At 40.6% G+C, this 12,478-nt stretch overlaps 1 long non-coding RNA gene across 1 annotated transcript in view; it reads left to right on the plus strand.

The window, feature by feature from the left end:
• The first annotated feature begins 843 nt into the window (after window positions 1-843).
• Window positions 844-12,478, plus strand: part of LOC103788553 (uncharacterized) — a 204,857-nt gene continuing 193,222 nt past the window's right edge. The window contains exon 1 of the long non-coding RNA XR_004735151.3: window positions 844-1,071. This is a non-coding gene — a long non-coding RNA (uncharacterized LOC103788553). The remainder of the gene's footprint in view (window positions 1,072-12,478) is intronic.

The following is a 12,478-nucleotide window of genomic DNA, read 5'->3' on the forward strand; positions in this document are numbered from 1 at the left end:
ATATACATATGAATGACATGTAATCCATATATTCATGTGTGTAGTATATAGTATATATATATTTTTACTATATATTACCTATATATAAACTACTATGTATATATACAAAATACTATTATGTATATAGCATATATAATATATAGCAATATATTACTATATATTACCTACATATACTATACGTTATATAGTATATATTTTCTACTATATGTTACACATATGAATATATGGATTACGTATTATTCATCTGTATATACTATATATAGTATACCTATAAATATATACTATATATTATACCTATAAATATATGGATTGGATAGATATGAATGTAAATATCTATAAGAAACATGCAGCTGCATGGACAAAAATCAAAGATGGGAGTCAGGAAGTCGATGGAGTTGTGTAACACCTATCTAGAGTGTCAGGCTTTGATAATGACATGGTTTCTAGTTTTTTGTAATCTTTAGTCACCAGTGTCAAAGAGTGCTAGTCTCAGGACCCCTCTGGGACATCTTCCTTTCACAGGGAGTCAGGAGTCATATTCCTGTCAGGATGTTTTGGGTACAGCCCCAGTGGGTGGGTGGAGGGGCTTTTGTCTTTTTCTTCTGCTTCATATATTGTGTTAGAAATGCCACTGCTGACAGTGTTCTTTCTCGGCAGTTTCCATGCCACAGAATGTGCTGAAGTCGTCTGGCAGCTTCCATGATGAGGGTAATCAGGCTGGCAGGCACCAGCCCTCATGCACCTGCACTTGGCTCCCGCGCAGAGCGGTGGATGGGTAGAGGGAGGGCTCCACCACAGCGCTTCACCCTGATCCTCCCTCCCTCCCTCCCTCTCTGCTGGCTCAGGACTGATTTCTTCCTGCAGAGAAGTGTGCAGCAAGGGACTTGGGCAGACAGGGTGAGAGGCAGAGTCTTTGCTTACCTGGAGGTTGCCTCCTAATGTACTGGGCTCCTGGGAGTGCATGAAGGCTTCTTAGATGAAGAGTAATGGGAATGTCTTACACAGCAAGATGAGAAAACACAGACCACTTGGCTCTCTAGCAAGGACCAGAATTTGAGTCAAAACTATATGGTAAGAAGCAACTTTTGTGTGTGGGACTAATGTCTATCTCAGGAAATGTTCTCAGAAGCATCACCAAACATTTATTCCAAAAAGGGAGCTAAGTTGTGGCTTGAAACATAAAGGCAGTTTGTTAAATGTAACAAGTAGTTATTGAGTATATTGAGTGTTGTCTGGTCCTAGACACTGCTAGGGGCAAGGGAATCCTTAAGGAAAGACTAATTAGTGCCTTTTCTAACAAACAATCCATGAAAAATGTTTAAGAAACAAGTGCTTAGTTTCTATTGTTACAGAAAATACATGCAATAAGAACTAAGAGGAGAATTTGTTAGCTGAGGGCTGGGACTTGGGAAAGGTTCCCCAAATGGCATGGGTTGGATGCTGGATCTGGAAGGAAAGTCAGGATTTACACATTGGGAAAAGGAAAGGTCATGAAAAAATGCATTGGTTTTAAATTCTAGCCCATGTCAGATTTTGATGTAATTAGGAATCAGTGTTAAATTCTGTTTTGTAAGTGCTAAGTCACAGGGTGTTTTCACCAAAATACGATGGGAGGGGAGAGAACTAGGGACTGCTTGAGAATACATTTTCATCCATGTAAAGCTCATATGGTAGGAGGAAACATAGTGTGTGTGCATGTGTGTGTGTGAGAGAGAGACAGAGGAAAAGAAGGAAAGGAGGACAAGGAGGAAGATGAAAAACAGAGACAGAGACAGGGAGAGGAAGGGGGTGGGAGGAGTGGGGAGGAGGCCTAATTACTCCAAACACATAGAATTAAGTCTTGAGATTTTAAGAGTTGAGACATTGTTATTCTCAGAAGGCCTAGGACAGTGTTGTACCAGTGTTTTACACATGTGATCCCACTGATTAACAGCTGGAAGGAAGCCCAGATAAAGGTGCTTATGCTGGGCTGTAGCTAGGAGAAAGGCGAAGGAAGAAGAATGAGGACACCTGCCTCAGTATGAATGGCATTATGTGCCCTCCTTTGGTTCCAGAACTATTTTTTAACCACCTATATATTGCTTTGTATTAGTCAGAATTTTATAAAAGTTAATTTAGCCATTTTTATTGTGTTCCAATAAATAGTACTTTCCTCTATTAAAAACACTGCAGAATAAGCTATCTGGTATAGGAATACTTGTGTTCTGTTAAGAAAACTTAAATTTCTCAGCCTCTGTTAAGGTGATGGGTACCTGTAATCATCGTGGCAGGTGAGAAGGCATCCCCTATGTCCTGGCTGCCATGTTTGACTTCTCTCCTTCCATTGCCCTGTGTCTCATGAGCCACCCTATTTTCTTTCTATAGTATCTCACACCTTACCACTCTTCTCCATGCCCATGGCAGCTATCAATGCTAGAAACCCATTGATATGGTTTGGCTGTGTATCCACTCAAATTTCAAATTGCAGCTCTCTTAATTCTCATGTGTCATGGGAGGGACCTGGTGGGAGGTAATTGAATCTTGGGGGTAGGTTTTTCTCATGCTGTTCTCATGATAATGAATAAGTCCCATGAGATCTGACTGATGGTTTTATAAAGGGGAGTTCCCCTGCACAGGCTCTCTTGCCTGCCACCATGTAAGACGTGGCTTTGCTCCTCCTTTGCCTTCTGCCATGATTGTGAGGCCTCCCCAGCCATGTGCAACTGGGAGTCTATTAAACCTCATTTTATTTATAAATTACCCAGTCTCGGGATTGTCTTTATTATCAGTGTGGTGATGGACTAATACACCCTTGCCTTTCCAGCATAGCCTCATTATTGCAAACACCACCATTTGGGCATCAAGGTAGGAGCTGGGATTGCAACTGTGCAAGAGAAACAGCCCCTGCTTTTCAGTTGCTCACAGTCTAGTTAAGGAGCAGCACAAGCAAGCTGACAATGGAAATACGATTTTAGAGCAAAGAAGTCAGGATGTTTTTAGTATGTGAGAGGGCTACCCACCCCAGGGAGGGGGTAGGGGTGATTTTCTGAAGAAGGAAGCAATGCCAAAGCTAGTCAGAGAAAGCAGAGTGGGAAGGGAGTGACCTGTGCAATGGTTTGCAGGTATGAGGGAGCATGGCAAATGTAGGGAACTGCAAGGCATCCTGAGTTACAATGAGACAGTAGCTAAGCAAGTGGACAGCATCAAGTTGTGATGGGTCTGTGTTTCATCCGCTTGCCATTTAGTCATTTCTATAATCAGGGCTTTGAGTATTCACCATGCACAAAGCAAGACATTAAGGACTGTATGTTTAAGAAAACCGAAAAATACGTCAAAAATGTGTTAATGAAAGAGACCACGGGTGTGGTGTAGTAAGAAGCTGGATGCAGAGAGGGGAAAAGCATTGATACTGGACTAATGTCCTGACCAGGGTTGTCCTCATGCCTCTGCTCTCCCCAGTCCCTGCTGCAGAGCACAGCTGCAGTGACACTGGGCAACTAAATATCAAGTTAACTTGACTCTAAAAATATAAATGTAGGAAGGATGATGGGGTATTCAGCAGTGAGGAAATGAGTCAGGGACTAAGTAGAAGCAAGCTAGATGGTTAAGCAATTTTCTTAAATGGTATATGAAAGGAGAATCTTGAAAAGGAATGGGTTTAGACTTTATATTCAGAACTTATAAAAATGCGGGGCAACATGCACTCAGCAGGGCATTAGTGCATTAGGAGCCATAATCTAGTTGAGTTTCTACAAAGTAACTCCACGCAAGAAATGAAAAATGAGGGTGTTCAATTTCTGTAGAATCAATTTTTTGAAAAAAAAAATGTAGTGAATAATGGATGCAACAGAATGGAATAATTGAATAATACAATGGGAAGGAATTAGGAGCAAAACAGGGAAAAGTAAGTTCTCAAAGATAGTCTGATCCATGGCAAAGGGTTATACACTACTATTTAGCAGTAAAGATACTTTGGAGCCAGGGAAAAGAATATGAGAAATAAAAAGTGATTTAAAAAATCTAGAAATGTGAAATATAACACTTGCACCATGCAATATTGAAAAGACAGAGCAAAATTAAAATAATATATAAATGCTGACAGTTTCCACTCGTTTTTAAAGCCATGTTTCCTGGCTGAATGCGGTTATAATACCAGCATTTGGGGAGGCTGAAGCAGGAGGATTACTTGAGCCGAGGAGTTTGAGACCAGCATGGGCATGATGGCAAGACCCCGCTTCTACAAAAAAAACAAAACAAACAAACAAAAAACATGTTTCCTCAGGCTGACTCCCAAACTCCTGCCACTTCCTGGTGGCTCTCACTCAACTCCTTTTGGGGAGACACTGGGCACCACTAACCTCTTGTGTACCTCTCTCTTCAGGCAGTTTGGAGGTCTCTTTCTCTGTATTCACTGCTCCAGCTGTTCAGCTGGATGAGCTTCTGTTAAATTTCATCTCTTGTATCAGGTTCTTGGAAATCTGGGATAACAGTGTCTGCTCTTAAGATAGGATGGCCAAGGTTCTAGAGAAAAATGATGAATAAAGCAAATGAAGGGAAAAATAAACTCTGAAAAGAGATGTGTTCATTTTCTTCTGGGAACTGTATTCTAGGGCCAACAAAGTCTCTTACCCTTTGACCTTTTCCCTTGGATGATTTCTCTACCTCAGGGATCCTCTAAGAGTGGTTTGTGGACCAGCAGTGTCAGTATTGCTTGGGAACTTACTAGAAATACAGATTTTCGAGCCCCACTCCAGATCTACTGAATCAGAAAGTGATTCTGGGTGAGGCCTAAACCCTGTGTTTAGAGGAGCTATCCAGCTGATTCCAATGCACATCCAGGCTTAGAACCACTGCCATCTTTTGGTCCAGTTTATCCTCAGGATTTATTCCTCAAGGAAGTCCAGCCAAGAGCTAGGTGCTTCCACATACGATGTCTTTCTTAGTCCCGGAAACAGTCTTACAGAATAGTTCGTGTTACTTGCCATTTCTATAGAAGACTAAACTGAAGCTCAATTAGATAAAAAGTACTTGCCCAAGGTCACAGTGATACCAAGTATAAAAGCTGCAGTTTGAGTCTGGGTCTGGTCTCATTCCACAGCCCAGGTTCTTTCATGTTGTTGTTATCTCAGAACATCACAACCTTTTCTAACCCAACTTTTCATACTTCCAATCAACCGTTCCTCCTTTGAAGTCTACTGTATCCTCTCTAAAATATATATCAGTATTTGTTCCCTCTCCAGTATCTCCTGAGAGAGAGAGAGAGAGAGAAAGGGAGAAAGAGACAGAGGCTCCTTTCCAAGGCTAACCCTTCCAATGTGTTGCCCTTGGCCATGACTCTGGAACTTTACTCCTTTCTCTTCCATCTTTCTGCCATTTTATATCTATTCCTGTCATTGATTTTCTTTTCATTAGCCCCTTGTACCCTGTTTATCTCTTCCAAAAATTACCTACTTGTCTGTCCGTCCCTCCTTCCCTTGCCTTTCCTTCCCTTCCCTTCCCTTCCCTTCCCTTCCCTTCCCTTCCCTTCCCTTCCCTTCCCTTCCCTTCCCTTCCCTTCCCTTCCCTTCCCTTCCCTTCCCTCCCCTCCCCTCCCCTCCCCTCCCCTCCCCTCCCCTCCCCTCCCCTCCCCTCCCTTCGCTTCCTTCCCTTCCCTCCCTTCCTTCTTGCCTTTCTCTTTTTGTCTCCCTCCCTTCCTTCCTTCTTTCCTTTCAGTTTTTATCACCAGATGCCCCTGTCTATCCTTCTTATTTTATATTTTCTCACTGAGAACTCACCTCTTCCCAGGATCTCTCTTTAGATGAATTCCAGACCTCTCTCTCCCATCCTGGCCTCTTTCCTAAGCCTCAGACCTATGGCTCAAGCTTCTTCCTGGGTGTCTTATTCAACCTCAGGTTAACAAGCCTAAAACAGAGTTGTTGTCTTTTTCTCCAATCTGTTTTCTATCTTTTAATGATGCCATTCTCCATCCAGTCTGCCTGGAGAGAAAATTTGGCCTTTTCTCTATTCTCTTTCCTCTCTCTTTCACACTCTGTATCTTATCAGTCTTTGTGATCTGATAATTTCTTAAGATAGTCCTCAGATCTCGTCCTTAGTTATATTCTCTAACTAGCTCCATGTGGGCAGAATATCATTCACCTTATATCTCTGTGCATAACTCATTGCCTTGCCTATTATAAGTGCTTAAAAATATTTACTGAATATATAGATAAATTATGGGGAATAAAAAATGTAACAATTATTATTCTCATAGGAAAAGGAGAGAAAAAGCAGATACTCTAAAGGTAAGTTAAAATAATTTATTGACAGTCAAGGTGAGTGTTAAAATGCTAGCTGAATTATTAGCCCCAGAGGAGCAAGAGGATGGGACTTGAAAGACTTATCAAATAAATGAATCAAAGAACAGTCCTTGTAGTGTCCTGTTAAGAGGCAGAGATATTTCAACATCTCAAGAATCAAGTACTACAATCTTTTATGAGACTAGAAAATCATTGTAGGTCTCATAAATTTCCCTCTTTCATTGTTCCAAAGGCTTAATTTAGGATGAGTCACTCCATAAATCTAGGCAAAGATGACTAATGATTATAATAACAATATCATAAATTATATAGTGCTTTTCCTCCAAAGGAAAACTGTATCTAATTTATTCTTACAATATTCCTCATTGGTGGCTAGGGCCAGGGATCATTATCTCTATTTTTCAGATATCTGGGCATGGAAACGTGCTACCAATTTATCCTCATTGCCATAGGATGCCCTATGGCCGCATCCTCTTGTTTAGTGAAGCTTACTTCTGAGTGGATTTCCACACCATCTTCACCTCATTTAGTCTCCAGGCCTTGGCTTGGTTTTCTTTCCTTCTGTTTGTCATAACACATTCCCAACCTTATCTGAGAAAATTTTGTAACTTAGTCATTTTCTTTCTTTGTATTTTTTTTTTTTTTGACAGAGTCTCACACTGTAGCCTGGGCTGGAATGCAATGGCGCAATCTTGGCTCACTGCAACCTCCGCCTCCTGGGTTCAAGCAATCCCCTGCCTCAGCCTCCTGAGTAGCTGGGATTACAGGCACCCACCATCACGCCCGATTAATTTTTTGTGTTTTTAGTAGAGACAGTGTTTCACTATGTTGGCCAGGCTGGTCTCGATCTCCTGACCTCGTGATCTGCCTGCCTCAGCCTCCCAAAGTGCTGGGATTACAGGCATGAAATTTAGGCATTTTCTAACTCATTCTAGAATTCAGGAAACATAACTGGAGGGCAAATAGAAAGTTGAAAAAAAGTAAGAAATATATTTGAGGTCAGTTTCTTGCGAATAAGTGTAATACTAGTTAAATTCTATCCTTTAACAAATACTTTAAAGGTACTATAAAACTATGGACATCTTTTTTTGGTATGTTCCAATAATCTAGTGTATAGTCTTCTATTTGTTAACTACAATAAAACAGGAAATATACATGTTTGATATAGCCTCAATCACTGTTTACCAAATTATGCTAGATGATTATTAAGCACACAGTTGTTTACTAAATGACTTGGTTAATGTCACAGGGTCAATAACACGATGATCATAGTGTTTCAGTCACAAAACATGAATCCATATTTTTTAATACTAAGTTTATCATTTGGTTCATATATTCATTATTGTGTAAAACCTTAAGGAGAACTTCACAATATTTTTGTCCCAGTAAAATGCTACTGGTGGGTTAATCTATGAACAATGATTTTTAATTATATAAAAGCAAGACATGCCTTGGATTTAATAATTTACTTTCTTATGAATTCAAATTGCATTTTGTGTGTTATTTATAATTACTTCATAGGATGGTAATGTAAAGAACACTCATATTCTTGCATATTTTTGCCTTCCCTTCATAGAGTTGCTAATGCTCCTCATTCATCTATTCATTTATTCCACAAATATTTGTTGATTGTCAACTGTATGCTAGGAGCTCTGCTGGGTGCTGGTTATATAGTGATGAACAAATCAGGCATAACCCTTGTCCTCCAAGAGCTTAGCATATTAAAAGAAACAGAGACAGGGAGCAAAGAGACACATAAAGGGATGCATATCTGGAGATCATGACAAGTGTCATGAAGTGAAAGAATGGGGAGGAATGCAATTTACAATGAGGAATCTGAGAAGGCCTCTTTGAGAAAGAGACATTTTTTGTGAGGTTGAGGGGTAAGAGTTAAGCATGCAGATGAATCAATGCATGTGAATGATCAGAATGCAGCTGAGAACTTGCAAAGCAGAGTATGGCCTGATGGCAAGGAGGGAAGAGAGTTTACAAAATGAGATGGAGAATGAAGGCAGGGAGGGCCCTTGCCAGATGGTTTCTCATATATTATCCATATGAAGAATTTGAGATGTTAAATTAAGTGTAAAAAGAAATTATCAGAAGGTTTTATGGAGGTGATATGGTTTGGTTGTGTCCCCACCCAAATCTCTTCTTGAATAGTAGCTCCCATAATTCCCATGTGTTGTGGGAGGAACCTGGTGGGAGACAATTGAATCATGGGAGCAGTTTCCCCCATACTGTTCTCTTGGTAGTGAATAAGTCTCACCAGACCTAATGGTTTTACAAGAGGTTTTCATTTTCCCTTGGCTCTTATTCTTTCTTGTCTGCCTCCATGTAAGATGTGCCTTTTGCCTTCTGCCATGGTTATGAGGCCTCCCCAGCCATATGGAACTGTGAGTCCATTAAACCTCTTTTTCTTTATGATTTACCCAGTCTTGGTATGTCTTTATCAGCAGCATGAAAATGGACTAATACAGTAGGGAAATAAAAAGAATCAATTTTTTGTTATAGAAGGACCACTCTGGTTACTCTGTGGGTGTGTAGGTTGGAGAGGTGTCAGAGTGCAGGAATTAGGAAGCTCTTGAAGTAGTTCAGGTGAGTAAATACCAAGGTGATTACTGTAAAGGTAGACTGATTTAAACTATAGTTTAGAGTCAGATCACCAGAGCTTTGTGATGAATTGGATGCAGTCAGAGTAGGGGATGTGGGGAAATAAGATTCTTTAGTTCATTGAGTCCCTGTTTGAGCCAGAAGGAGGTTTAGACAATATCTGATCCAACTCCCCCATTTCAGAGCAAATGGAATTGAATTTCTGAGGCACAGAAAAATTTCCCTCACAAATATTTTACTAGAAATAAAATTTGTGTTGCTCAGAACCAAAAGGTTGAACCAATAGAATTAAATGCTGTCTACATATTTAGTTCTTACCTCTAAGAAAAACAGCTTGGTAATTTAATATAGTAAGAAACTTGCCATTTATTTTGTAAATATTTGCAATATATATGAGGACATACAGAAAAAAGTTTCCAGTTCTTCTTCCTGTATGTTTAAGTGACTCATCATTTGGGGGAGCTGCCTCCTCATCTGGTTTGTTTCATGGTCTAATGCTACTGTAAAATGATTCCTTGATGTTTAGCTCAAGTTTATGCTTGTCCAATGTCAGATGTTATATTTTATTTGGAAAAATAACAGAAACCATTGTTTCCTAACTTTTCCCCTAAAAGGAAGATAGGGAGCTTTACTTTTTTCATGCATACCATTTTTTTTTAACTGATGCAAAAAGAATTGGCTGCTGACAAATGAATCACAGTTTATAGTCCTCTTTGATTGATGTAGCATATTCCTTAAAAGTTTGGTTATTAGTTAAATTATAATTTCTCACCATTGTCTTGGAAGAATGAAGCTTATATTCAGTGATAATCATAATTATGTTTTAATAATGATAGCTAAACAAAGAGAAACATTTCCTATATGCTGGGCACTGTACCAGAACTGTTAGCATTCACTGTTTGCCTAGAGTAAGACAGCTAATAGTGACGGAGTTGAAATTCAAGCCCAAATCTATATGATTACATAGTACATGTTCAAAGCCATTCTCCTGTACATTCATTCATTCAATAAATATCAAGCAATTGGGTGCTAGGACTGTTCCAGGAGCTGGGTACATAGCAGTGAACAAAATGGACAAAAATTTCTACCTTCAAAACCTTGTATTCTATTTTGGAGTGGGAAAGGGCAAGATTATAGAGCATAATAAATAAAGTATATAGTCTGCTAGAAAATGATAAGTGCTGTTGAGAAAATGAAATTTGAGTAAAAGGGAGCAATGTTAAATAGAGGAGATGGGGAGAGCATCACTGACAAGGTAACATTTGAGCCAAGATTTCAAGGAGATGAACAATTGAGGTCTACAGGGAAGAGCATTCCAGGCAGAGGGAATAGCAGTGGAAGGCTCTCCCTGAGGAGTTGCTAGTTGCCAGGCATATTTGAGGACAGGCAGGGAGGCCAGTGTGGCAGGGGTGGAGGGAGGGAAAGGGGTCTAACAGAAGGCCAGGTCATCCTGTAGCATCTTTCAAGCCAGGATAAAGTTTAAAATAGATGTAGATATATATAGTGCTATCGATCTTGTATAAGAATGCTATTTGTCACACTATTACAATGTAAACCTTATTCACATTGTGCTGGGTATCCCAGAGAATTGATCAATGACAGTGTTGCTGCTCTCTGAGAATGTCTGATCCACTGAGGAAGCAGTTCTGGCTCAGGAAAACAGTTGCATAGTGGAAATTTTGGAAACCCAGAGTGGTTTGGGTTTCGTTCAGCTTCAGAATAATCTCCTAAATCTGTCTTACAGTGCTTTAGAGTAGTCCCTTGGAAGTGCATATTGATTACCCTGAGGATCGTGTTAAAATGCAGGGTCTGGTTCAGTAAGTCTGAGGTTGGGCCCATGAATCTGCATTTCTAACAAGCTCTCAGAGGAAGTCAGTGCTGCTGGGTTGTGATCCAGACTTTGAGAAGTGGGGCTTTAGGGTTGCTGGAAGACTTTCCAGTATGTCATCTCATTTTAATTTGTATCTTCATTGAAGCCTGAGTTAATTGGTTCAGATATTATCATTTTCCTTTACAAGTGAAGAACTCAAAGCTCAGAGGGTTGAGATGACCTGGCAGAGGTCATATGGCCAAATGACAGAGCTGTGACTTGAATTTAGTTCCTTGGCTTCTAGACAATAGCTGCCCTGATGGCTTTTAAGCTCTAATACATAAAGCACATGCTAATTAATGTTTTTGGCTGGTGTACACATGTATACACACACACATACACAAGCACACATACAAGGCTGTAGTGGAGCGTGCGTGGGGGATGATTAGGCCCCCCTAAAGCTGCAGCTGCCCAGAGGCAGGCCTTGGCAGTGGTCTCTGGAACTGATCCAATCATCACAACATGCTCTGGAAATGTGCCTATCTCCTGCACAATGCCCGCCCTTACCTCAGATGGGAGCATTTTCTTCACAATTACTTTGCACATGAGTTAAATGGCATTTCATCTACCTTGGAGGTAATCTGGTCTCATCCTTTTGCCCAAGTCAGAAAGTTATTTACTGTAGTGCTGCAAAATTCTGTTCTTCTCACCCAAGGAGAGCAGTGTTCTCAGAGATGAAGCACATCGCTTCATACTGAGCTTCAGCTTTCTGGGAAAAGCAGAAATCTTTGAAGCATTTCCAACCAAATCCTTGGAGAAGTAAACATATTTTTCAGCTGCAGGATTCCAGGTTAAAGAAGTGTGTCCCCCACTTGTTTACAAAGCAGCGCAGCAGCTGTTAGGAGGCCTCCACCCCCACTGGACAGACAGAGGCATTTGGAAGATGTGCTGAGCCTTCCCATACAGTCTGCTCAGGCTCACCCCTCCGGGAAGACCTCATCACCATCAGCCACCAGCAGTGCTGAGAGCTCAGGGGTACAGGAATGGCAGATGAGACACGCCTGGCTTCTCTGATTCAGTTTTGCTGTGCTCTTTTTTATTAACATTTTAAGAAAAACATGCTGCCTCTCAACTGTTTTTTTTTTTTTTTTTTTTTTGCAGATGATGGGTAAAGAAAAGCCTGTGCCATCTCCTGCTTCCTATTCTCTTGTAGGAAACATGGCTTCAGAGACAGAGGCATTAGTTTCTTGGGTGTTGTGATGAGAAGAGCTCTACTCCTTCCCTTCTGCTTGTGTGCCCCTGCTTCAAAACCCTATTCATGTCCTGTGCTCTCTATGAAGCCCATCTTGAACACACAAGGTTGCAGTGGTTGCTCACTTTCCTAATTCCTAGAACACTTGGTGTTTTCTCATTGGATATTTATTTTGCACTGCTTTGTATGGTTAAGAATGATAATAGTGACAATAATAGCTAGCATCGATAATGTGATTGCTATCACACTGTGCTAAGCACTTCGTATGAATTATCCCATTTATCCTCAGAACAAATCTCATAAGGGCAAATTGCTTGAGCCCAGGGGTTCAAGACCAACCTGGGCAACATGGTGAAACTCCGTCTTAACAAAACATACAAAATTTAGCTAGATGTGGTGGTGTGCGCCTGCAGGCCCAACTACTCAAGAGAGACTCATGCTCATATGGTTCTTAGTACCCACAATCTCGAAATTGACCTTCTAGATTAGTTTCTGATTGGTTTGGCCCTGATCCATATGGAAATGTTTACT

Source organism: Callithrix jacchus, chromosome 16 (assembly GCF_049354715.1).
Source record: "Callithrix jacchus isolate 240 chromosome 16, calJac240_pri, whole genome shotgun sequence".
NCBI classification, from domain to species: Eukaryota; Metazoa; Chordata; class Mammalia; order Primates; family Cebidae; genus Callithrix; species Callithrix jacchus.